The sequence below is a fragment of the Ambystoma mexicanum genome, chromosome 3p (genome assembly GCF_040938575.1).
Source record: "Ambystoma mexicanum isolate Mex_15411 chromosome 3p, UKY_AmexF1_1, whole genome shotgun sequence".
Classification (NCBI taxonomy): domain Eukaryota; kingdom Metazoa; phylum Chordata; class Amphibia; order Caudata; family Ambystomatidae; genus Ambystoma; species Ambystoma mexicanum.
The window spans coordinates 311,724,741-311,752,309 of NC_090925.1; positions in this window are offsets into that span (position 1 = coordinate 311,724,741).

Sequence of the window (27,569 nt, forward strand, 5' to 3'; positions counted from 1 at the left end):
CATGATTCCTAGTATGAGCTCTGTTTCTTGTCTTAATGTCTTGAACATAATCATCGTCATCGGGATAGGCTATTTCAGTTGCCCATATTAGGGAAGCGTCACTTCCCATAAACTGGCCTCTAGTTTTGCACATGGCCACGTGTGGCAGACAGTTTGCTGTCTGGACATCAATTTCTACAGCTACGAAGATCGACTTCCCCATGCTGTATGGTAGGAGTGCACAAACAAAGCATTCCCCTTCTGAACTTCCTAAGTTTCCTAGATGTGCTGTGCTATCCAGGTAGTCGTTTAATTCGTTGTCATCTCCATGCATGCTTCTCTTGATTCTTAGTGTTTTCCTGTAATTGGCTATAACTACATCGCTGAATGCATCTGTGTGGCTCTTTCTTGCTGGAGGATTCTCAGGTATCTCGGTCCATGGTGAAGGCTTCCTCATCTGCTCCATTTGAGTAGACAAGAGTCTGCAGTTCTTTCCCTCTCCTCATACATCTTTTTCCTGCTGGTTATAAATGCCCATACCAACCACCCTGACATTGGTCTGGTATATGGCTGTACTGTAGAACTTGTACTTGTCCCTTCTTTTGGAACATATATGTTGTTACTGCTGTCTCTGGCTGTTTATTCTTCAGCTCCTCTAGTCTTTTCCTTTCTCTGGCTAATGACGGCCATACTGCATCTACTATTAGTTGTGCTTGTGAGATCTTCTTTGATTTTGTCTTTATCTCCATCAGTGTTGTCTCAGGGGTGTTTATCATTATCATTTCTGTTGGTTTCTTCTCCAATTCCTCTTGTCTTTCCACAATGTCTGTTGTTGAGTTTCTTATGTATGCAGTCTTTTCTTCTCTAATGCTTTGGATTGTGGTTCTGCAGTCATTGACACTATGCCTGTTGCGAGTGCATTCAGTTTTTGCATGCGTGTGGTTGTCAGTAACCTATCTTCATTCATTCTTTCCCGACCCTGTCTCCGGCTTTTCTGCTTGTTTGTTACCACAAGTGTGTGTGTCATTGCTAATCACATCCATTTCAGGTTCATTCATTCCACCATCAGATCTTCTAGGGACCGGAAAGACTATGGGCCTCATTACATGGATGGCGGTAATGGTTAACGGTCACCGTTAATGGTAACGGTGACCGTTAACCATTACTGCCTTACTACGAGGTCCCTTAGCGGGTTGGTGCTTTAACGCCTGCTTTTTGCAGGCGTTAAAAACCAACCCGCTAAGGGACCTTGGTGCTAATTACAGCACCGCAAAATTGCGGTGCCGTAATTAGCAACTTCCACATTCCCATTATGCCCTATGGGGCAAAAATGGGAATGGGGAAGGGCAGTGGTGGAAGGGGGAATTACCGCCCCGCCAACCTTGGAATGGGGCGGTAATTCCCCCTTCCACCAAGGCGGTGCCGGTATTTTACCGGCATGGACCAAGGTGCTAATAGCACCTTGGTCCATGTGCTAATACCGCCATCCGTGTAATGAGGCCCTATGTAAGGTCTGGGTGCCTTTTGGTTTTCATGCGTGCATCATTAGGTGGGTGCACTGGAATTGGAACGCTTTGTGCACCAATAAAAAATGCAGTTCTGATCGTTAATGACAGTAAAACAATGATGAATATGATACACTAATACATTATGCCCCTGTAGGTCAGGCGGCAGCATTTACTTCCAGAGAAGTGTGGCCATTTCTTCTCCTGCGGGAGGACAAGATTCCTGCTCTGGATCCCCATCTCGATCATTCGCCAAATGTCAATTTTTATTGCACTCCTTTAAACAATATCGTCTTTCGGATTCTGTGTTTACGAGGTTCAGGTGTTCCACAAGTGTCGCCCCTCTTGCGGGTGGTGAATTGTCTCTTATTTCAGGATACAGTTCCTTTGCTAAACTATGGGAAAAATCAAATCAAATAACCATTCAGTAAGTTCTTTTACTGTGTATGTTCAAAGTAGGTCAGCTCCCAGTCCACACCTTGGATTTGCTTTAGTCCTGAAGACATATTGGGCTTCATCACGAGTTGGGCGGTAACGCCGGCGCTATTACTGCCGGCGCTATTAGACCTACCGCCAAACCCCCGACGCTATTAGCGCCGGATCACGGGTTTGGTGGAACGGTTAGTGCCCATTCCCCATTGGGCCCATTCGGGAATTCCTCATTCTCCATTGGGCCCAATGGGGAAAATTCACGCTATTACCGCCGGCGGATTTCCTGCCGGTGGTAGTAGAGCCAAAAATAGGCACATTTGTAGCGGATTTCCCCCCAGCTCAATGCTGGGGGGAAATCCATAAAGGCCATGATCTGGTGGCCCCTTAAATGCAGTAATATAGCGCTACCGTGGCATTTAAGGGTTACCGCCAGACTCACGATGAGGCCCATAGTATCTTGGTCAGTATGAAGAATAGGGACAGAATAACAACAGATAGAATAAAGTGAAATCCTTGACACCGCCTCCTTGATCTGTCCCTCGGCAGAAGGCTTTTAGAATCTCCTCAGATAGTTCTGCTGATGGTTAGAAAGTTTCACCTGGAGTACAATTCCATGCAAGAGCATGCCCATCTGTGCAACATTAGCTGGATCTCTAATGAATGTGAGTACGTCAACATCGATCGGTCTCCCCACTAGCTCTGGAAAGTCAGTGACTAGGCGAAAAAGGACGTTGTGGACCAACCTGCTGTCTTCTGGTGACAGGGACATCCATCCTGTCTTGCTGAGTTTCAGGATCGTATGCTTTCTACTTAATGTAAACAATGTCTGCACTGTCCGTTCGCGTGGAGTGCAACTATGATCACAATTTTATTTAGGAGTTGGCTTAGATGTTCTGTATTTGCTGGATCTCAAATAAAAAGGTGAGTGTGTCTGTCGTTCTTCCGACAAGATTTGGACAGTTTTCAAATATTTGAAAGAACAATGTATTGATAAGCTCATTTACTTCCTTCTCTGCTTGGGACATTTGGTCTCTCCTCACTGTACTCAGGAAGTAAGAGGAATTGTTTGGCAATAACAGTAAGCAGTCTTCTTATTGTCTTTTCTTTTTCACGATCTTGAAGAAAGTCAGTGACACTGGTGAGCCTCCCCACCAATGACGGGTATGATCTTAGCACTAGATTAAAATATGTTTCCACATCTTTTGTGATGTCACTACTGTGGGACACTATAAGTGATTCCGTATAGGGTCTCGGTGTGGAATGAGTCTGGGTACTGTATTTCCTTCCAATGTAAGTGTTCTTGATAAAAATTTGACATATTCCTTTCTTATCAAGGCTTCAGGGTCCGAGGTTCAAATTCAATAGACTTTGTTGGGGCTTATATGTGCAATTCTCTTCTTCACCCTGCAACTAGAATGCACAGAGTGTCCGTTTCTATGTCCTTATTCCCTTTTTTTGCTTAGAGGAAGTGTCCAATTTAAGCCACAATTTACAAAAAGTTATTTATCTTTGTCTGGCTGGTCATGCGTCCTTCTTCTTCGTCTTGGATCTCGTCTGCATGTGCTGTGGTTCTTCCGCGTCACTCGTAGTCTCCTCGGGTTAAGGTGCAGGCAGGAGGCCTTCTCCAATGTAGGGTTTGATATCGGCCAGAAAAATCCAAGCTCTCCTGCCTTGTAGTTTCACTGCGGACGGAGTGCAGTCCTCCACTGTGAAGGGACCATTAAATCTTGGCTCGTCCCACTTTTTCCTTGTATGGTTCCTTACAAGGACGGAATCTCCAGGGAAAACGAATGGTACACAAAGTCCTTGAGCTGTGTCAGTAGTAGTATCTCCTGTGTTCCGTGCTGCCCTGCACCCCTTTCGTCGTCGCTGCAGCTGGTCTGAAATTACAGTAAGGCAAGATGTCATGCAGTTTAGGTAGTTTTGCATTTCAGACCCTAAAATTTCTCCTGTTGACTGGGCATCACATCTAGCTCTATCATGAGGTGTCAGGGGAGTTTGCATTCTTCTTCCTGTGGCTATCTCTTGTGGCGTAAGATGATGGTCAGAAACGGGTTGGTTCAGGAGTGCATACAGTGCCAAAGGAAGGCAGTGCAACCATCCCTTTCTTAAAGTCAGCTTCAACTTGGCAATCCTTTCCTTTGAGCTTCTCACAGACCCCGCTGTTACCTTGCGAATGATACGCCGACGAGAACTTGTGCTTTATACCAAGCAGCAAGCTAATCTGTTCGAATGTCTCGTTTACAAAGTGAGCTCCGTTATCTGATCTCATGACTTCACACACCCCTCACCTGGGGAACTCTTCCCTCACAAAAAATGTGGCCGCACCGGTCGAGTCTGGGTGTGTACAGGGACCTGCCTCAATCCATCTAGAGAATGGACACACCACAACAATTAAGTATCTGTAACCGTTACATACTTGGATCATGTCGACGTAATCGACATGCAAGTGCTGAAAAGGCCCATTTGGCCTCGGGATGACTGCTCTGATTACTTTTAATGTGTGCCCAGCTGTGAATTGTTGGAAGATTATTCAGTTCACTATAAAGAATGCAACGTGCTTGGTTAAATTCGGTATGAACCAGTCTTCCGCGAGTGTTGCTGCTAGATTCTCTTTTGTCATGTGTGCCGGATAATGTAACTGCTCCAGCGCTATTTTTAATAGGGCTATAGGCATTACTGGTTTACCAGTGCTGTCTTGTCGCCACAAGCTGTCAGAGGGGTTTAAAGAACACCCTTGTCATTTCCAAAGATTCTTCTCTTCCTGCAGTGCCTCCCCTTGGAATCCCATCAACTGTATTTACCCAAGATTGTTATAGCTTTCAGGTGTAGTTCGCGCAACCATTATTCGCTCATTGGTATGGATAACTTCCACTTCCATGATAGTTTCACTTTTGGATGCCATACGCTTGGCTTCCGTGTCTGCTGCTTGATTTCCGCGTGAGATAAAATCTGTCCCTTTCGTGTGGGTGGCGCATTTCATGACCGCTATGCCCACTGGGAGCTGTAGTGCCTTAATCAGCCTGTCCAATAAGGCTGCGTGCTGCACTGGCGTGCCGTCTGCTCGGAGATAGCCCCGCCTTTACCAGCGTGCTAAACCTGCGTGCACTGTTGACGTCACATAGGCGGACTCACCGTACACCGTTACTTCCTGGTCTGTGTGATTCTCAATGGCGAGTATCAACGCCAATAATTCTGCAGCCTGTGCTGAATAATGAGGTGGTATTTGCGCACTAATAAGTACTTGAAATTCTCCATTTGCTGGGTGCTTCATCACAGCAAAGCCTGTATATCTTTGCACATCATTTTGATCGATCCTCGAAGAACTGTCAATAAAGACACTTTCTCCTTCTGCCAAGGCATTTTCTTTCTCTCTGGGAATTTCGTCATAGAATTCTTCATAGTTTGCACAGTCATGCATTGGCTCTCCTTCAGTGACTGGCTCTGCTATAAACATAGCTGGATTCACTATCTTACATCGGACTACTTTGATCGATGGATTCAATATGATCACTTCATAAGCAGAAGCTCTCTGAGATGTCAATGTACCCTTCGGTTTCTCTAGAATAGCAAATAGTGAGTGCTCGACCTACAACGTCATTGAGCAACTCATCACAATAGTAGTAGCTTTTTCAATGGCGAACGCTGCAGCAGCTAAACTTTGTTCGCAAGGGAAGTGGCCCCTCATCACTGGGTCCAAATTTCCACTATAGTATGCCAGGGGCTTGTACCCCAATGTGGTTCTCTGTGTGAGCACTGCCGTCATAACGCTGCCATTCGTGTGTGAAAACAGGTAAAATTCCTCTGCATAATTGGGAATCCCTAGAACTGGTGCTGTGCAAATAGCTCTTTTGAGTTCAGCAAATCCTTCCTCCATGGTCTCAGACCATTAATTTTTTTCTTTCGTCACTTGGGCCTTCTTTAGGGCCTGAAGTAAAGGCTTAGTGTAAGAGCTATAGTTGAAGATCCATGACCTGACATAGTTGCTTATGACTAAAAAGCTCTGCATCTGTTTTATCGTGTATGGCTTAGCCGTGTTCAGTATGGCTTCAGTCCTTTCTGGGGTCACTCTTTTTCCCTCATGTGAGATCCGCTGGCCTATGTACAGCACTTCTTGTTGACAATATTATAGATTTTCCTTGTCAACCTTATATCGCTTCTCAGCCAGTATAGTCAATAGCTGAACAGAATCGTGCCTACATTGTTCTTCTGTTGTGCTACAAATTAAGATGTCATCCACATATTGCAGGACAACACTTTTTAATGCGATATTGCTTAGGTCCAACTGCAAGGACTCTGTAAAAAATAGATGGAGACTCACAATACCCCTGGGGTAGCCTCATTCTTTTCAGACGCATCTGTCTGAATGTGAATGACGTCAGATTTTATGAGTCACGGTGCAACAGGATTGAGAAAAATGCATTTTTCAAGTCAATCACCGTGAAATATTTTGCCTCAACAGGTATATTACATAGAATTGCAGCCGGGCTAGGAACTAAAGGGAACTCGGCCTCAACAATATCATTTATTGGGCGTAAATCCTGAATTAGCCCCCAAGACCCTCTCTATGATTTTTGATCGGACAAATATACCAAAATTTAATTTACCAAGAATCGTATCAGCTCACCAGCTCAAATACAACATAGCGCGGCACCTCGCAGTGTTCACAACATCATCCATTTAAGGATACAATTTTTCAAAATTTGATCTTTTAATTGCTGTCATATCACATTATTTGTTGTGCACCAAGGCAACACATGTCGGCACAAGACAACACCGTAAACACCATTCACCTACTAGTATTTGGGGTTTCTTTCAATACACCATTTGTTATCATGTCATCTTTTTCGGTGCATACTGCACGATTCCATTTAGGACCTCCAAGTTGGCGGGACAACTCGAAACTGTTTGAGCATCCGTGCTTGTGAGCACTATAATTTTCTAAAACCCATAGGAAGAGGTACAACATACTACAGCACACATATTTAGAACAGTTCAGCATCATAATGTAAGCTATTTTTGGCAAATACCATCACAAGATGGCATTTTTTATTCACAAATGGAACACGGCAACATGTACTATTTAAAGATGGGGGTCACAAATTGGGCGGATAACGTCATGACGTCATCACGCATTAACGTGAGGATGCATGACGTCATCGCGCCAACGCCATTTCCCGCACTTTTTATGCTATTTGAGACGGTCTTTAACATATTTCCAACATAGCGGACAGACCATCATTACGGACGAGAACGGATCCAAAAACAGCACTGACAACTTACTGGTAAGCACATCTTGAATCCCAACGTTTAAATTGCCCTTTCTTCAGCCCACACTCAACTAGCCAACACCAGGAAAATGTTCTATTCTTTCCTGACTTCATTTAATATTCATTTATCGATTTATTTTAAAATCTAAAAATGTCTTTTTCAATTGTATTTAACAGACATAGTTGACTACAAGCATTGCTTTTTAAACAAATTCTATTTTTAGGAAAGGATTTCAGTTATCAATATTGGACAAACAATAGATGCATCACAAATAAATCCATTGACTTATATCACTGGAATACTCAAAGAGACAATAAGACGCAATAGTCCTGTAAGTATATTTAGTCTTGACTTTTTGAATTCACTTCTTTTCTTGAAATAAGAGTGTGCAAGATATAACATTTGGCAAAATTCCTTTTCTTCTTTTCTCATAGTCTAACACAATGTAAAACATAGCACATCTTCAAAATGGAGACCATCATTTAAGTTAACAACAGGTTTTCAGCAAACTGAAACTTTACTTTAAAACACTCTCCTTTCCTCCTGATGAACCACCGCAACCATGTGGTGGGGAAACACGTGTCGGGGAATTTTTTTTGTGGAACTTAGAGCTTACAAGGACCTTGCCAGATCCCAGAGCACACCGCTCCTAACCAAACCAAATCAATCAATCTAGATCTTTGGCCCGCAAAAGCAATAAGGAAATCAGGTCTCTATTCAACATTCATCCCACTTTGCTCTAAATTCAAGAAACTTTTCCAACAACAAGGAGACCAACCAAGTGTTTGGAACAAAGTCGACTCAAATAAGAGACTCATAAGAATTTCATTAACAAAAAAGAGTTGTGACTTATTGAACATTAAGATATAAACTGACCAGTTTGCATAATTTGTGCGTTCTTTTTTGTGTTTGTTCAGTGAAATAGTGAATGTCTGTATTATTTGGTTTCATTTTTACTTGTGCTAAACACTACAGAATAATAAAACTCAATAGATCTCTAAAAAGTACAAGTTTGTCTCTATCATTCATGTATCAGAGAAGCGCAACCTTGGGACTTCTAGTTTCAGTTCCCTTTCTCACTTAGGTTGGCTTCCTTTCCACTCCCAACTTAAATTCCACTTCCTTTGTCTTGTCTTTAAATCACTTCATGACCTTGCTCCCCCTTACCTCTCCTCTCTTCTCTCTTTCTACACCACCTCTAGCTCTCTTTGTTCCGCTGATCTCTTCTTACTCTCAGTTCCCCCACCCCCTTGTGCCTCCTCTTGTTTCCGCTCTTTTCAGCTCCTTGCCCCCTTACGCTGGAACTCCCTACCTTTTTCTATCCGCTCCTCCCTTACCTATTCCTCCTTCCACTCATTGAAATCTCTCCTTCTTCATTACCCTCATTGACTTCCTCCCCCCTCTCACCCTTCTCTCCCTCCCTCTAGTACCCTTCCTTTTGTTCTCTTTATCTTTTCCCTTCTCATCTAAATTCTACTACTCTTCACATTATTCACTACTTTCTCTCCGTCTTCACTCCTTCCCCATCCCCTTTCTCTCCATTCCCCTTTTCTTATGTAAATTGTTCTACATGCCAATTTTCTGATTTGATTCATGTTTACTGTTATTGCTTCTACTGTTCTATGTTTAATGTGTTCTTGTTGTTAACTGTAAAGCGCCTTGGATTAAGGCGCTATATAAAACATTAAATACAAATACAAATACAATGATGTACTTGATGGTTCTGGAGGAGCAGGGTCCAGCTGAGTGTGTTGGTCTGAAGGGAAGAATGGAGAGGGAAAGAGAGTCACAGAGGCTGCAGAAAAGTCCAGTGCCTGCATCAGGAGAGTCAAGGTGAATAGTGAAGTCTCTAAGGAGGAGACACCTGGAGGTAGAGGCCAGGAGAGAAGAAGTGAGGGTGGAGCACTCCGAAAGGTAGAGGCAGACCAGACGAGGGTTCCTGTAGATGGTGGCGAGAGTCAGTGAGAGGAGAGAAGAGACACCAAGCATGCAGGTGAGGAATTCAAAGGAATAGTAGGACTAAGTGGGTGTGATAGAAGCAGGGGCCCATTCAGGGAAAATCAGGGTGACTGTCTCCAGACCAGTTAGGCCTGGGCTTAGAGAGGATCGTGTAGCCCTCAGGGAAGAGTGTGTCAAAAGCAGTGATAGAGCTGGCAGTGAACCACGTCTCAGTGAGAGCGAAGACGTTGAGGTCAAGTCTTCAAAGAGGTGACAGATGTCAGAGGAGTGTTTAACGGCAGCGCGAGAGTTGAGGGTAGCTGAGTGAAGCTGGTTGCCACCTTTTTGTGTCTTCCGAGGAGGGGTACAGGGATGTGGTACACCTTTCAGTGGTGGCAAAGGGGAAGGGGGTGGCAGAAGGAGGGAGGAAGGTGATGACAGACTGAAGACGCCTATCAAGAAGGAGGAGGTTGGGCTGAGAGCCTTTGGCCATGACAGTGTCATTCTAGTATACATTAATGATAAACCTAGAGTACTTCCCATCTAGTCCCAACCATTAATGGGTGAATAAGAGAAAGAGGAGAGGACTGAAACCATATGGGGAGTCCATAGGTCCGGAGAAGGAGCGTCAAAGAGGAGGGCAGTGACAGTCTACCTGGAACAAGCATTGACGTAGGTGTCAGCGATGGGCAGGCCAGGAGATCTTTCTTGAAGTATTTCCTTCCAGGCTTCGAAAGAGAGGGAGGATAGGTGATAGAGTAGCAGTTAGAGTAAATAGGGGAGATGGAGAGCACAATGGAGGGAGAAGGGAGAGAGATGGAAGGGGAGAGCGAGAGACAGACAGAGAAACTGCACATCGCACAAGAAACTCACCAGGCGGCCTAGCAGCAAGACAGGAGAAACATATCAAGTGCACAAGATTCAAGATCGCCAAGTGGGGACATACAATGCTCCAGCAGTAGAGGAGAAAGAAGGCCACTCAAGTGGGATGATCCCTTCTCTGGAATGCAAGGATAGTGCCTTAAGTCACCAGTCATAAGGCACTTCTTGTGGTTGCATTGTTATGGCAACTTGAAGCTCAAGTGGAGGTTGGCCACAGCAGCCAAGCCGTCTTACTTGGTCATTCAGCATGCTCCCTTCAAGTAAGTGCAACAGGCTACGTGGACAGTCACCCACCTTCTGACACTCCATATCATGACTAACAGTGGAGTGATATATTACTGCCTTTAGGTTCTGGGCTGGATTGTACCCCTTGAGGTTGATTTACTAATTTCTCCCCACGTTAGTTTGTGCATTTAGTCCTCAGAGTAGTATGAGCAAAGTGTGCCCTCATTGAGTAAGTGGGCGGGATGAGGGTGTGGATTCTTCTGTTGAGGTCTCTATTTATCTCTCATCACTTGAGAGTGCAATCCCCTATAATCTTTGGAGTGAATTAATAGAGCCTTGAATCCAAGAGGCACAGATTGGGAACAAGCATGAATAGTTTATGGAGTAAAACACTAGCTAACAGGTGAGCCAAGCTTCACTTCCCAATCTAAAAAGCCGCACCAACTCATGCAGTAGTTATTCGGAAAAATGTGGCTAATATACAAGCGGTCATTGAAACTTGCTTTAAAAAGCACAGTTTCAAAATCAGACAAATATGATGTTGACACAGTCTGAGCGGACCAGAATAAATGTGTTTCGATCTGACAAAGAGCTTTTGATGGCTGCGGAAACTAATAGAATAGATATGGACTCATCGCTTATGACATTCAGAGAGCTCCAAGCCTCTTTAATTTCATGCTCTGTAAATGAGGCTGTGCACGAAATTACGCAAGAAGAAAGTGAACTCCTGAGTGAACCCTGTATAACATTGAACATTTTAGATTATACAGATTTTTTGATCAGATTCTTATCTTTACTCTGTTATGAATCCAAATCTTGTGAGCCGTCATCATTTCCATATTATCCTCTGCAAGAAGAACTGGCTTCACTCAAACTTCAAGATATACCTGACCCAAATTATTCTGTGTCTCACTTTTCACTCTTTGCTCTTAAGTTTGCATTGAGCTCTTTTGTGAAATTGTATGAAAATATTCAGACGTAGATTAGGGGGAAAAAATCTATAATGTATGCAAAAAAATAATAAAATTGACCTTATTGATGGTTATATTATTGCTAAAACAAACATCTCAGAGGAAGGGAGTCTACATTAGTTTGATAAAACTGCACATAAGGCAGACAAAAGATTATCATTATCATAATGGTGTTGCAGACTGATGAGGATATAATAGTAGCAGATGAAATGCTAAGCAGTTGCGGCCAAAATGATTGTTCTACTGTACAAATCCAACCTCTATATTAGAGTGTACCAGATCAAAGGAGGGGAAAAGGGCACACTAAACATAAAAAGCCCACAAATATTGAGAACTATCCTACTAGAAGTAATGCAGGCTCACGAAAGTTCTTAAGAAAATTTAAAAAACTCATTGTTTGATAAGAAACAGGGGGTCAGCACTACTACGGAAGCGGTCATTAAAAAAGAGACTTGGAGTAGCATTATCCGGGTGGTGATATTAATAAACTTATACAAACCAACATAAAAGATCTATGGCAAGTAGACGGTCCCTCAAAAAGAGGCAAAAAAGGAAGAAAAATATAGAGTAGCAAAATCATATAACTGACACCCCCAATTTAAGAAGGAGGCAGGAAACAACGATAAAGGTAGTGTGCGAAACTGATAGTCTGTTGCAAGCCTTTGAGAAGGAGAAGAAAGATAATTCAATATTAGACATGTTAGACATTTTGACTTATTCTGTGGAAGATCATGATTCGAATGAATGGGTGACCAACAGAGGTAAACAATGGTAAAATATGCTCTAATTTCATTACTTTGGAAGACAAAGTGTACTATGGTCATTAACAACCATGAAGATAAAGAGAGTATACATCTGGAGACAACGGGCCAATACAATAAAAGAGTATAAAGAGGGTATAAGGGCAAAATATCAACTCACAAGAAGATATAAGGCAAGCCGTTTGCAGAATAGCTTCTCTGTGGGTTTAGAAAGTATTTTCAAATCTAATTGTCCGATGCTACTGAACCGAAGCAATATATTACAGCTACTACATGAAATTCCATGTCTACGAAATATAACAACAAAATACATAGAACTTGTAACATTTCTTGAAGATCAGATAACTGATGTGGTTAAAATATCTTTTGTTTCAGCCATCATAAAAAAAGATCTTGTTGCAACAAGCCTCGGTGATAGCTATGCTGGGATATCAGATGTATAATATTGATGAGATACATCCAGTGGAATGAACACTGAAGGAACGAGTAATTCTTGCAAGTGGAAAAGAAGGGGGCAAATTAAAGATATGTTGCTCCTCAGAATCTAATGGAAAGCTTCATGTTTTATTTCAAGATACTAAACATCCAGAAGAGCAATAGGATACCCAAGATTGGACTTGATTGGCAAGCACACTGACAACTAAAGGCAATAATCCCTCAATATGTTGAAAAGGAAATAACCATGCCTTAAGTATTTTATCCTGGAATTCCTGTGGCCCTAGTACACTTTTTAATGGATCTCTTGAGGTCCCTTGTTTTCACAATTGAGTGTTAACAATAGGGACTAGAACAAATCTGGGTACTCACCCAGGAGGATCTTCTGAGACACAGTGACAGAAACTTCACCCTGAATAAGGATCTGCTCCGACCTCCTCACCAAGAGGGAGTCATTCCCAATGATACACCCTACTGCCCCAAGAATCTCAAGGGACAGATGAGCAAATCACTTGAAAGGGCGAGAATGTAAAATGCCCAACAAGGACGCCAGGCCAGAACAATAAGAGAACGAAATCAGGAATGCGTTCTGATAAATGACCATTCAACTAAGGAGCAGCAACAGCATAAACGCTCACTAACCTGATCAGAAGAGCCCGTAAACCTTGGAGATGAAACGAGGAGGGTCCCTGTCTCGTAAACTGCCACTGGAAAGGAAAGTGATACCTACTCCTTAGTAAGACTGGACAATTAATCTACAATATACCCTACTGAGAGCACTAAAGGAACTAGGAGCGAGTCTTACCGTCGGTACAGTGGTATGATGGCCAGGAGGTCTGCAATCCAGAACACTGTGCAGTGGAAGATCAGGGGTTGTGAACAAATTAAGGAAAGTAGGTTAATAAAGGAGCTAAGCCCGGGCGGCACGAGGGTCACACGAGAGTCGGGTTGCGGCACTTTAATATCAGCGTAGCGTCCACAGTCCAAGTGGCGGAGGAATCCAAGAAGAAGGGCCAGGAAGAGGAGGTAGGGAATGGGCAGGAATAGGGAGGTGTGTCGAATGAGTAGTAATCCCAAGGAATAGGACTGAGAGCACGTTCCAACAGAGAGAACAGACCAGGTAATGTACAGGTTGGCAAAGCAATGCAGACCACAATGACTCTTGCCAGGTATTGTTAAACAACAGGGAATGGCATCAAAAACCAGAACGTAATGCAGGGGAAAGTACCAGTAAGCGGACCAAGGTCGTAACAGGATGGGCGGTGCCAGTACAGAATCAAGCAGTGACAGAATACCAGTAGACGGGCCAGGGTCGTAACAGAGTAGGCGGTGTCAGTTACGGAATCAAGCAGCAAAAGATTTACCAGTAGGTGGGCCGGGGGCCGGAGTCAGAAACACATAGGTAACCAGATTGATACAGAACCAAGAGCAAAGTTCAAGTAGCAAGAAGCAGGGTCGGCAACAGGAATCCAATATGCAGAGCAGCCTCACGGCAGAACAAGGAATGCGAACAAAGCTTCACAAAAACACACAAACGAAGATCAGAAGCACCACCACAGTAGTTGCTTCCAGATTTATAGGTTCCTTGACTACGCCGTTCCCGGGATACGGCATTGATGCTGAGCTGCCTGTATTGGGGTCATGTGACCACCTATGGTCGCAGGCGTGTGGCTTTTCCTCCAAGCTTACAGGAAGCCCAACGTGACCATGGCAACCGCCACGCTGCCTTCCAGAAATCGAAAAGTGGGCATTTGCTGAGCCCAGAACCAGGTAATCTGTGCCTCAGGTGGCTTATGAGCGCAAACGGCAGCCCGACGGTGAATGTGCAATAGGATTCATGACACTTGTATTACTAACTTCCATAATATATATTTACAGGATACATGGTTGAGGGAATGTCCAGTTATGATGGATGTTTTTGATAACCCGGAACAAAAGAGGCAATTGGGACGCCCCTTTGGTGGGCTGATCACTGCGATGCATAAAAATCGTAACATACAGTGTCAACAAATGGTTCTTCCAAATAAAGATATCTTAGCACTTAGCTTAACCTGGGGTGAAAATAGGGATTTTAAGTAAAATGCATGTCTGTTGATAAATGGGTATTGGAATCCCAAATAAATCCGGGTTGGAAGCCTTCTCTAAGAGTAGAAGTGATATTTTTCGGATTGGCATGTTGATAATCCCCCTATGGTGCTTTTTATGGGTGATTTAAACTGTAACTGCATGAGGACCAAGGTAGGAGAAGGGGGCAGTGCAGGATAGAGGTACTGAATGGAATACCCTGATGCATGTTTGGAACATGATGAGATTTAATTGAAACAAAAAGGGGGACACCCCACATAGATATACCTGGCAAAACGACAAGTCTTCTTCGATTTGAGACTACGTCTTCTCCTCTGCATAACTTTTTCATAGCTGTGCAGTTTTCGAGGTGATGGATTCCAAAGCCAGCGACCACTCTCTACTAACTTGTTCTGTTGATATCATTATTGATCGAAAACAAGTAGCTCCTTTGCATAGGAATATTGTCCTTAAGCTCAAACAATCCAAATAAACTGGAATGAGAGAGCGGTGAGACGCTTTAATAACAGGATGGATAATATTGAATTGGCTTCGAATGGGGTCGCTTTGGAGGCTTTATTGCATCCCTCGGAATTTGGAGCTCTGGGGAGAAAAGAGGCCGTCAGAAGCTTAGCTTTAGGTGTATGGCATAGGTTGAACTCCAGTCAAAATAAGAATCATGCTTTTGACATACAAGTGGTAGAAAAAAAAAGAAATATCTCAGGAAAGAAATCAGACTCAGCAAAAAAGAAAATTGACAGTGATACAAGGAAGATTCAGATAAGGAAAATTAAACAAAGTTGTAAGAACTGGATTAAATGATATACCAATTAATATAGCAAGATTCGGAAAACAGTTCTCTCAATTCAAGCAAATAAAAAGAATAAGGTGTTATAGGACTTGCTAAATTCAGGACATCAGAAGTACAGTAGCCTGATAAACGCTGAATCTGAAGGTGGTTGAACACATGGTCGGATTGTGGAACCTTTTCCAGTTTGGCCGTTACAATTTGATAAAGAGAAGGTACTCAGGTTAATTCTCGAGCTCCCGGCCGGAGGGCCTTGCCAATATTACATTGAAAGGTGATCCAGAGTAGTGAGCGGCAATTCTGCCTTGGGAATGGAGGACATCGGAGGGTAAAGCAGCCCTGCTGATGAGTCTCTCTTAGCAGACCCGGTGACTGGGCATCCTAATAAAAAGGGTAGCCGCCCCGGGGGGCTAGGAAACGCAGCATACTGTTCAACTAAAAGCACAGTAGCCGGTTTGAGGAGTGCTTTTATTTTCCTAATCTAAGTATATGATCCCTGCTGGGAAGTGCCAGCACTGTCATGTTGAAGTATGTCAGACATGCAGAAGGGTGGGTGGCCTCAAACATACTGCAGCTCTGCTGAGGTGTTCTTTTACAGTGCTCTAAACTAAAATACATATCCACCAATGTTCATCCCGCCATCTGAGGTGAGCGAGAACAGAGTTACGCCACAATTTCCATTCTGGTCTTGCTGATTACATTGCCAACCTGATCTGGAATTGTGGTATTAAACGTAGGGCAGCATTTCTGAGAAGTGCAGGTACTCTCCCACACATACAAATACAAATATATGATATGATATGGCATTTATAACGCGCCTATAAACAAGTGTTTCAAGGTGCGACGAGGCAAGGGAGGGGAACAGAGGGAGGACAGAGACAACCATCCTACTAGGCCAGGTGTCATTCGGATTGCGCAAGTGCACGGGAAGGGGGAATGGGGAATTGCAGGGGGGTAGGGGGAGGAGACAGTGCAGAACATGGGATAAAAGAATTAATAACACTAAGTAAAGTACGCCCAGCTGGTGGCAAGTGCAAGGGGTAAGGGCAGACAACAGGTGTCAAGTGATGGTAGTGGGACTGAAGGGATATAGAAAACAGTCCCCAGTGCAGGGGGTTGCCAGAAAGGCAGTGCAGGTGTGCGACTGGCGGGGGAGGGGACCTGGGCCCGACATCAGAAGGTGGCCAGGTAACAAGTGCAGTATCAGTATCAGCCAGGAAATTCAGCAGGGGAGAGGAGGAGAGAAAGCAGAAGCAAAGAGAAAGGTTTTGAGGTGCTTCCGAAACCAGTGATGGTCCTCCTCAGGTTTCAGGGAGGCTGTTCCAGAGGGAGGACCCAGACGAAGAAAGAGATCTACCACCAACTTGTAGCGACCGTTGTTAGAAATGCTGGTCACGGGCAGCTCAAGCTTTCCGACCATTGCGGCGAAACAATGGAACTTAATTCTGCCAGTCCTGCAAGCCACGCAATCATACTGAACCTTCCGGAAACCACTAAAAACGTGTCCTATTTTAAAGTAAAAAATGAAATCAGTGGGCCGTTCTGGGAAATAGTGCTCCTGTGCTATTGGGAATATGGCGGCCTTGTTTAGAAGTGCTAGAAGCACGTCACGCTGCACGGCTAGTCCATCCTGTGCCTCGACGCTGGAAGGGTAAAGGGCCCGTTTCCTTAACACACATAGCACAATTCAGCGCATCTTTATACGCAGTTTCCTCACTACAAAAACAATCACAGTGGGACTCATTACCAGCATGGCGGTATCCATGCCTGTATGGCAGGCACGGCTACCGCCATGCTCGCTTCCGGCACCGCCTCCCGCGATTTGGCAATAACCGGCCCATTACGAGATGAAGGGGCCGGTAATTGCCCATTCGCGGGAGGCTGTAATGCCGGGCTCCCGATCCACATTCTGCCCCATAGGGCACAATGGGGCCTCGGGAGCATGGTTGCCCCGGCACCGTTTATAGCGGTGCCGGTGCAATCACGAGTTCTGGTCGCGGGTGCCGCACAGCTCACCAGGTAAGACCTGGCGGGCTGTCAGGAACCCGCGTTGGGGAACTCGGAATAAGGCGTTACGGTATGGACGGTGCAGGTGCCATGCCGGCACCGCCCATACGGTACCGCCAGGGTCGTAATGAGGCCCAGTATTTTCTTTGTCGAAGACCGTAACATCTGTGCATGTTGAGAAACTTTGGACGTGGCCATCGGCCTTTTCAGGGTTCCAGAAAGGACGCCAGTAGTTCATGCCCTCACTGTGTGGCCAGAAAAATACACGCAGCTCTGAAAGCTAAAGAACTCCGCTCTCTTGGCTCCGCTTTATTATGCCAAGCATCGGTTATTTTTCAAACACTATACAAATATTTTTTTTTAAAAAAAACATTTAAAGCTACCTAGCCATTCCCCTGCTGACCTCGGTTCAGGGGTTGAGGGGTGCTGCAGCACACCTAGCACCCTTAGTTCTAGCCCCACTCGGTTGAAAGAAAGGGGAAGGGGGAAGTGACACTCTTCCCCCAATCCCCAAAAACAAGACAACATGTTGGGTTTAGAGCAAAGAGGGAGCACAGAGTTTCAGGGGTGCCACCCCCCTGAGCGAAAAAGAAAGACAAAGTCACGCGCCAGTGGCATGACGCGTAAAAAATAATTAGAAACAATCACAGTGATGTTGAGTACACAATACAAACTCTTTAGGTCTCAAAGCGATTTTGGCTACAAACAATGAGTTGCTAAATCAACGTCCAACATGTTCCAAAGATCGCTTTGAGACCTTCAACCGACATCTCTGTGATCCATTGAATAATTAGTCTCTATGCTTCCAACTGTTTCATAAATGCATTTCATGAGAAATGAGTGACAGGACCGGTGACTGCCGAGTGTGCATTGCACAATTCTTTGTAGCCAACCAGCAGAAAAGAAATACACTCTGCCAAAAAAATATGTCTTTTGTAAATTAAACAGAACATGTTTTCCCAAGCAAACAAGCAGACAAGGTCATGTCCCCTAATCAGCCAATGGGGTGCAGTCCCACAGTGCTAATTAGTCATCTTGTTCTTTACTGCTCGACCATCACAAGGTAAGTCCCTTTCATGTTTCGTTATCATGTACTTGCTTGCGAGTTTTTTTCTCATAATGTTAAAGAGGTTGCTGAAGAAACCCTAATTGTGAGCGCTCTTGTATATGCAGTTTGTGGTTTGTGGCTGTCCTTTATCACTCTGGTGGCTAGCCGGCCCGTCCCTTTTCTCTGGAGCCTCCGCACAGCAGTTGCAAGCTCCAGTAGGGTGGCCACCTTTACAAAATGGTTTCACAGGACACTTGAAATGTGGTAGCGCTTCAGGGGCGACCTTCAGCGTGTGCGTGGGGCCATACAGTGTCATCCCTCCCTCCCCATGAACCATTTTGGTAACATGAGTGGCAGGTGGCATTTTAACACATAACACAGCTCAAAAGATGTAGGACCATTATACATGCAATCAACTCACCTGTTAGATCTCGGTCCAGGTCCTGTGAGGCAAAACATATGCAAAGCTCCTAATCAGCACCAGAAGTGACGTCACCACAGAAAAGCACACTGCCACGAGCATCGTCCGTCGTTGATACTTAGAGGCACCAGGCGAAGTGACATCACAAGAAGTTGCCGAAAGCAGAGTGGCAAATTACTTTGTGGTGTGAAATACATGAATGGCACTATTATTATATATGCAGCAGCTCTATAGTCCTTAAACCATGACTGAGTTTTTTTGTACATTAGCACGCTCTATTAACATAAGCTATGACCTGCATCCCTTACAGGGGTTCCAGGTAAGACACAGTGAGATTAAATGATTTGCCCGGGATCACATACTTGGGTTAAATGGTAAAACTAGGGTGTGGGCAATTTAAGCAATTGAACACATATCTTCCCAGGTTTACTTTATATAAATAGTTATTAGGGTTTTTAAATAGTTATTAAGGTTTTGGGTTGGGTTTCATGTGCTTAAAGAATACTTTGTTCATAGCAATGCCTTCAAAAGAACTCACAATACATAATGAAGTACCATTTCATAATACATGACACTATACAACTCGTCATAGAAACATATTCGGCAAAAAGAGTATGGCTGTAGCCTTATTCTCCCCAACCTGCATGGAAGGTCACAATAGCAGCATGCAATCTAATGTGAGCCTAAACAAATCTCGCTTGAGTTTTAAAACCACAGTCTTTATTTAACACGCTGTGCACCCTTCCCATTTTTCGTCACACCCACTCACATTTCTTTAGAGTCAAAAGTCTCTGATAATTGTCCCTCTCCTTCCCATCTGTGTCTAATGGCTCCTGTTATAATGCTGAGCAATGTGCTAATATGCTTCACAGACCCCAGGAGAGGCTCTCTGCTGCCTGGGGCTTCAGATTTCACACGAAAGCCTAAGTAAAGGCATGACCTTTGCCCGTCCCGGAGAGGGTGTCTGCAGGACAGGGGACCGAACTGGTCAATTCGGGCCAGAACCGCAGAAACCGGTTGGCCACCATAGCTCCACATGGAATTGGCTGTGCCTTAGTAGAGCACCTCATGCTCCATATCTGTTACTAAAATGCACATGCCAGAGCGGAACACCAAGCCACGGCGCACACCCCACGCCACCTCCCGGTGACACACAGCGCTCAAGCATTATGCACAGCTCATTCCTTTATAGCAGCGGCCATTTTATCTCACTGCGCCACACCCGTAGATGATAGTGGCTGTTCGTGCCCCCGTTTTAGGATCATTAGACTCTAATCCCTTCTCTCTCCAAGAGTCACCACTCTAACCACAAAGCGAGATAGAACACTGTAGAGCAACGTCACTTCCACTTTCTTGACCACCCAAAAGACACAAAATCAGAATCAAAATAGTGTCTCAAAGGTGCGACAACCCGGTTCAATCAATTGTAGCCAATTGCTTACCCAGTATGGAACTAACGGTGGTGGGATTCCAGTGGGTCTTTGGGTCACAGTGCTTTGTATGAGGGCAGGCTTTAGAAAACCTTTAGCCAAAGGGAAAAAAGCAACAAAACATAGTAGGATGACCCACTGCCATCATTGAGCAGGATCTTAATCATGAAACCAGCTCAAGTTATCTAGCACAATGACGTGTAGCGTAGGGTCTGGCAGAGAGATAAACATGCACTCTGTAATGTTGAAGCAGGACCAAGGGTGGTTGTGTATGGCGCTTACATGGACCGAGAGGGAAGGAGTGGGCAGAGCATAGGGAGTGGTTAGGAAGAGTAGTGCAAGTGAATCGGAAGACAGACAGGAACAAGGGAAGAAGTGCTCTTGTGCATAGGGAAGCTCACTGCTCCTGGCCAGTGAGGGAGTACTGTACAAGAGAAGCTGAGGGCAGGGAAAAACAATGATGCGTCAGCAGGGAAGAGAACTGCCCAGGGGGACACTATCCAGATGCACATTACAGGGAAGCGGAATGCCAAGAGGCTGTTGCATACAAAAGGAGAAAGGTCTCAACCTTCCCACTGTCAATCTGGGTTAAATAACTAAGATGGCTGCCTGCCCCAGAAGTGCTTCCCTTCATCTTCCTGTTCCTTTCTCATCACTCTGGCCACCATCTTGGAGTGGTCTTTGCTTCCACTGATTCTTCTGGTATTCCACCTGAGACACCCTATTCCCTTACAATGTTTCCATTTCTCATACCGCTTCCACACTCTACCTGTGCTCCTAAAGTCTCTGTACCCGATTCCCCATACCACACCGCGCTGCACACAATACACCGTTTCCCCACCTGTTCACACCCAGAGCCTGCTTGGCTCGTACTGACAATTGATACATTTGCTCAGATGCTTGCAGCATCTTCCTACTTACATGCTCTATTGCTCCCTCTAGGAGAGGAGAGATTATTTTCTGGTGCACATATTATATGCAGTTAAGGGTTTAAAATTAAAAGGGATAATTTCCCATTATCTGCAATGTCATCCTCCGGAGGTGTGGCAGGTTCATTGCAGGCCCCATCAATTGCAGTGCATAACAATCTTTCTTGGACTCGGGCCTATATCTCAGCTCTAATAATTATTTGGCATCAGCATAGGATCAGCTAATTAACCGAATTGCCACTGGGTACATAAACTCTCAGGGTTTGGATGAAAGAAACAATCAGCTTTCTACGTCCAATACTGCCTAATAAGGTGGCCCAGACAATTGACCTGGACCAATGGCTGCTCTCCTTGTTGAGAAAAGGTAAGTCCCCCAAAAGTGGGGGTTGAAGAAGCTCAAAGATCATACAAGGATAAACTCCAGGACATTTTGGAGCAGGTTACCCACATGTTTGAGCTCATGGAGGACAGCACTGTCAATAATGCTGATCTTGACAGCCAAACTCTAGGAGTTTGGGGCCAATGATTTACTGCCTGCTCGGAAACGGGAATGCGGCCCTTCCTGTGGAAAGGAGAAAGACACTGCTTATGTGAATTGTTGGGAAAGATTTTCATTTTGCTGCTTTCCCCCATAGACATCTATGGAATACCCCAACAATGTGATGTTGTCTTGAACGTGACCTGACTTTAGAAGGGTAAGTAAAGCCTTTCTGCTTTACCTACCTTGCTTAGTTATCCTGTTTCGAGGGCACTGAGCAGTCCGTACGGCTATCAGTGCTTGGGGACCCTGTCCCCAGTACAACATTCCTTGTTTATTTTACACTGCACACCTCATCTTACATTGGAGTAAAGTGGGGACAACGTGTATGCTTTTCTGTCTTGTTTTTAGTAACTTTGTGGTTACATGCATGATGTGTCCAGGACGGACTGGTGACAGCAGAACATTTTCTACCTTGTTTCTTTGCATTCTCGCATGCACTTTGCCTTTTACCGCATAATGTCTTTTAGAGCACCATAGACCCTAAAATGTCTGTACCATGAGATTTCACCTTGTTCTTTGACCTTCTTGTATTTTGGCATTCTTCAGCCTCATCATGGCCAGCTTTGTCATATATGGAAAAACTTTCCTGGGAAACGCCTGGACTTTCCTAGGTAAAGCAGCAGTGTTTTTGTGGCCTGTTGTGGGGGCTGGAACTGTTTGGTCTCAGTCCACATCCTGGCTAAAGTGTGTTTGTTGCTAGCCATCCTGCTGGAGATACAGAACTCACAATTTCAGTCAAACAGCATTGTCATCTTGAAGCATCCCACCAAAGCCCTGTTGCTTTGCGGATCTCCAGAAGGTCTTATTCAGTGCTTTGACTCTGGGGACCAGTGGGTACAACTAGTCTTGACCCTTTCTCAAGGCTCCTGCCCTTGGAAGTCTTTATAAGTGTCCGGGGACCACCCTGTTGACTGGCCAGCTCCCTCCAGGGCTACCTCAGTGCATTGGTTGTCCTCCTGAGTTTAGACGTGGAACTTTGCAGACCCTCAACATGTGGAACAAGAGGCCTCCCCCTGTGTTGCAGCTCTCCAGCGAAAGAGGAGTCAAGCAGAATGAGCTTTTTTTGTTTCCACCACAAAGATCTCCTGCTGTCTCCCTCGCCTCCATCATGTCCTCCAAGGTCGTCAACAACGTAGTGGTCCTTTCTTCACTGTGCCAGCTTCATCCATTTGTCCAGAGCAAGGACCCATCTCACCATAGCACTAAAACTCAAAGACGAAAGTGACCTCTGCACCCATAAACTCTGGGCCACCTCAAACAGAAGCAAGACACAAAGGAAGATGGCCCATCATATTCAGGAGTCTGTGAACTGGACCCTGAGATTTATCGAAATACACAGGTTGAGTTAACATACCTGTTTCTACCCCCATAGCTCTATAGGGTTTAAAAGTCCTGAAGTCCTAAGCCTACCTTGCCCTTGCCTGGTCGTGATCGGTGGAGTTCTGGTCAAAGATCCCTTCAGTGCTTCCTCTAACAGGGTGGAATTGGGCGAGGACTACTCAAGAACGTTGCTTTCTTTGCTCTTGCTTATTAAGAGACTTCCAAACTGCCTGTTGGCTTGGCTAACACTTGTTCAGCCTACTTACAAGACTCCTACCTCCCAGCAAAGAGTTCAACTGGGACTTGTGACTTTAAGTGTAGTAGGCCCCATTTCCCTGGCAAGAGAAGGAATTCTAAAGTGCATTGCCTTATTTGTCATGATCCGTAGGACACGTCCCTTTTGGACTTCCTGGTCCTTGACACAACGGGGCTTGCACTCCGTAGTACTTCCAACATGGCCGTCTAACATAGAACGCTCTCCACCAACCTCCACGTCAGACATAGCACGTTCTATAAAGAGGCCATGCCCCGCGGCCCCGTGTGTCTCACCGCTACCGTTTGCAGTGGCTAGACGTGTGCTCCGTAGTTCGCCGTCGCTGAACTCTTTGATTCCTGGTTCCCGGATCCTCGCTTCCCCCCTCAATCTTCCCTTCCTCCTTATTCTGCCTTGAATCCCAGATCTTGTGTACCTGCCTCTGAGTACACCTCCTTCGTTTCCTGGACTTCCCAGAGATTCCAAGTGTCCCTGGGTGTAGAACGCTGAACGCAGGCTGGAACCCGAAGACGCTTGCGCGGGGTTGTACAAAACCCGAACCGTACGCAAGAAGACTCCTTCCAAGAATTCCAGCAAACATCGAAGTCAGGTGAGAAAGGGGGAACCTGTAACAGATTGAGACGCCAACTAACTGAAGTCTGTACGGACATGGAGGCGGCTGTTCAAGATCTCATGCGCGGCATGCAAGAATTACTATTAAGTACAGAATCTGAAAGCGGAGAATGCCGCATTAAAACAATTAGTTTTGTCCCGTGATTCCACTACTAAGGAAAGCGTATTATTGGGCGGTATAGTTGATAGATACGATGGGTCTGCAAAAACCCTTTGTGGACTCCTTGACTCCTGTTTAGTCCACTTTACCTTTAAGCCCTACTACTTTTCTACCCCCAGGGCTAAGGTGGGCTTTATAAATTCGCACCTTTCTGTGAATGCATTAACCTGGGCCACACCTTTAGTTAATTCCGGAGATGCCCTCCTGGATGACTACGACAGATTCTTACAGGCTCTTAAAACCATGTTTGACCGCCCAGAACAGGTCTACAGTGCCCAGGAACGTCTACTTGATTTCCAACAAGGCTCCCAGGACATGCTTACGTATGTAACACGCATTTAAACAATGGGCTAAAGAAGCGGATTGATCCTCAGAAGCCTGCTTTACTCTCTTTCAAAGAGGGCTAAATGAAGACATCAAAGATGAACTAGCCAGAGTGGCTCGCCCAGGTTCATTCCAGGCCCTTATGGATCTCGCTCTGCAGATAGACTTTCGTATCCAGGAAAGGAAGGCAGAGAAGAAGAAAACCAAGAGGCCCTTCCAGAAAATTCCTATAGAGACCTCCTCGAAGTCCTACTCCTACCCCTGTTAATGAACCAGAACCCATGCAACTAGGGGCTTTCCGTGGACCCATATCCCCGCAAGAAAGGATGCGAAGGATCCACACGGGGTTATGTATGTATTGTGCCTCAGATAAACATCTAGTGAGAGAGTGTCGTTTAGCCCCTCCACGGCGTTCGAGAAACGCCAGCTCCCGATCCTAGATGGAGCACGGCTTCGGGAGAGAGATGTTTGCTCCACATCTATTCCATCCTTGAACTCTCCTGGACAAAACAATCTAGTGATTTTACAGGCCTTTCTATCGCCATCCAAGAATGAAACCTACCCCATTTTGGCATTGGTGGATTGTGGAGCCATGGGAATATTCATAGATCAAGATTGGGTCTTCAACCACCACTTTCCATATGAAACCCGAGTCATCATGCAACCTGTAGAAGCAATTGATGGAAGACCCCTTTCTTCAGGACCCATAACCCTTCAAACCAAGGAAATAGAGCTCTCAATAAACCACCATCGAGAGAAATTAAATTTGACATCATAAAGTCTGCCCATTACACAATGGTGTTGGGTATGCCCTGGCTACAAAGGCACAACCCATACATCAACTGGGCAGCAGGTTCCTTGTTCCTGGGTTCTGAACATTGCATGTCTCATTGCCTACTCCTGGATTCTGCGCCGACACCTTTGGAAGGTACATCAGCAGACCAGGAAGGCCCACTCACAGTCTCAAATATCATCCAGGTTCCTAGGGCCTATCAGGAATACGCCGATGTGTTCTCTTCTGCCATAGTTCAGGCCCAAACTCCTCATAGACCTGAAGACTGTGCTATTGATACTGAACCTTCAGCTGTGATTCCCTTTGGAAGGATGTTCATCTTATCCGAACCTGAGAAAAAGGCCCTCCGTGAATACTTAGATACCAACCTTGAAAATGGCACCATACGACCATCCAAATCTCCAGCTGGAGCTTCACTATTTTTTGTTCCTAAAAAGGATACTAATGAGCTCAGACCTTGTCTTGATTATCGTGGTCTAAATCAATGCACCCTGAAGGATCGTTATCCATTGCCCTTGATCTCAGATATCCTGGAAGCAGTAAGAGGAGCCGTAATCTTCACGAAATTGGATCTCAGAGGAGCCTACCATCTGATCCGTATTAGGGAAGGAGAGGAATGGAAAACCGCCTTTAGAACACCGTTTGGTCACTTTGAGTACTTGGTCATGCCCTTCGGAATTGCAAATGCCCCCGCGGTCTTCCAACGCTTCATGGATCGAGTGTTTTCTGATATGCTGTTCCTCTTCGTCATAGTATACCTGGACGATATCTTAATATTCTCTAAAGACCATCTTAAGCATGAGGAGCATGTTAAGGCAGTGTTAAAGCGGCTAATTTACAGAAAATCGGGGGGCCGAAAGAGTGAGTTAACAGGGAAGTGCCCTTACTCTATGAACATGATACCATAAAATGTAGGGCAAATGCCGACTGTGATTCTGATTTGGTTAAAACCAAAATACGTCTGATCTCCAAAAGCAGGCAACTCGCCTGCTTTATGGAAAAAACTACTGTGGTTGAGGGCAGAATTTGTTTTAAAGGGAGACAACAAAGGACTGCTGTGGATTTTGCCACTCGCAGACGCAACAAGGCTGTGAGAGAGGACAGAAAGGGATAGAGTTGAATTTCTAGATATCCCTTCCTCCTATCCAAATCTGTCCCTGCGTAGCACTGGTGTATCGCCTACAAATAGGAGACAGAATAAGAAAATAAACTATTCACTTCTAGTTGTTGTTAATAACATTCAGCCTTGTTGAAGTCATGCTCCTCAACCACTCTCTTCCACTATGTGTCTGTATTGGAAGAGACAAATAGCCAGGTTTACACTCGGTAGTGTAGTGGTTGGGTGTGTACACATCCACTGGGTTATAAAAACTTTAAATCGGACTGTGTTCTTGACAACGATTTTTCGTATACTGAACTAAAATGAAACTCGGTCTAGTTTCTGAATTTTCTGCCTTATTGTCTCTTACGTTATTGCGCACCCCCTTCAAATGAAGTTCTTTCGGCATGGTCCCTGTCTCAAGGTCAAAAAACAATAGACCCTTATATTTCCAGTGCGACTTGTGGGCCTCTTCTGGGCGCGAGCTGAAAATCAAAGCCGCTGTCCTTCGCATTCTTTATTTGCAACATCCCGTAGTAAAGGCATCTGTGAGAACTTGAAGTTTAGAATCCCTCTATGTAGTGCGCCACAATGTGCAAATGCAAACTGGCTTCTCTCCCAAATGCCATGGTCCACTTGGCGCTTTCTAAGGACCCCAATTTTGTCCCCATTGTCTGCGAGCTTTGCATCCCAAATGGAGACATTTAATTTTTGGCGGAAGGTCAGGGAAAGTATAAAGTACCACAGGTGTTGAGTTAAAAGTGAGATTTATTGTTTGTTTGTTTTATTATTTGCAATACGCAAGCCTCCCCTCCGTTAACAGTGCGCAACAGTGTGCAGCATTTACATTTACATGAGATGAGACATGAGAAAAATATATACATATATGAGGTGATTAGAGAGAATTCAAAGATGTCACCTAGCTTGTTTGCCACCCATGATGGTGAAGGTAGGGGTTAGGGTTACAGGTACACTGTACAATAACATTTATTTACAAAAAGACAATCGTATTGCAATTATTTAAACCGGGATTTGTACTTCACAACTAGCTGTGCTTCTGGTGGACATGGCACAGTTGCAATGTTCGGTGGCAATGGATCACTGCTCTGCACAGAAACGTCCAAAATTCCATATCTGTGCTTCTCTAACACAGCAACAATAAGGCCTTTCACAAAGTCGAACTGCATTTCATCATAGAATGGTTTGATCACCCATTGCTTACTTTGTTTTGAAAACACCTTAGTGTAGCGAGGCATCCTTACTTTACCCCTAGTCCTAGATTGTTCACGTCCGACATTGCTGTTATGGAGCAAGACCGCTAGTAGAGTGCGATGTTTCAT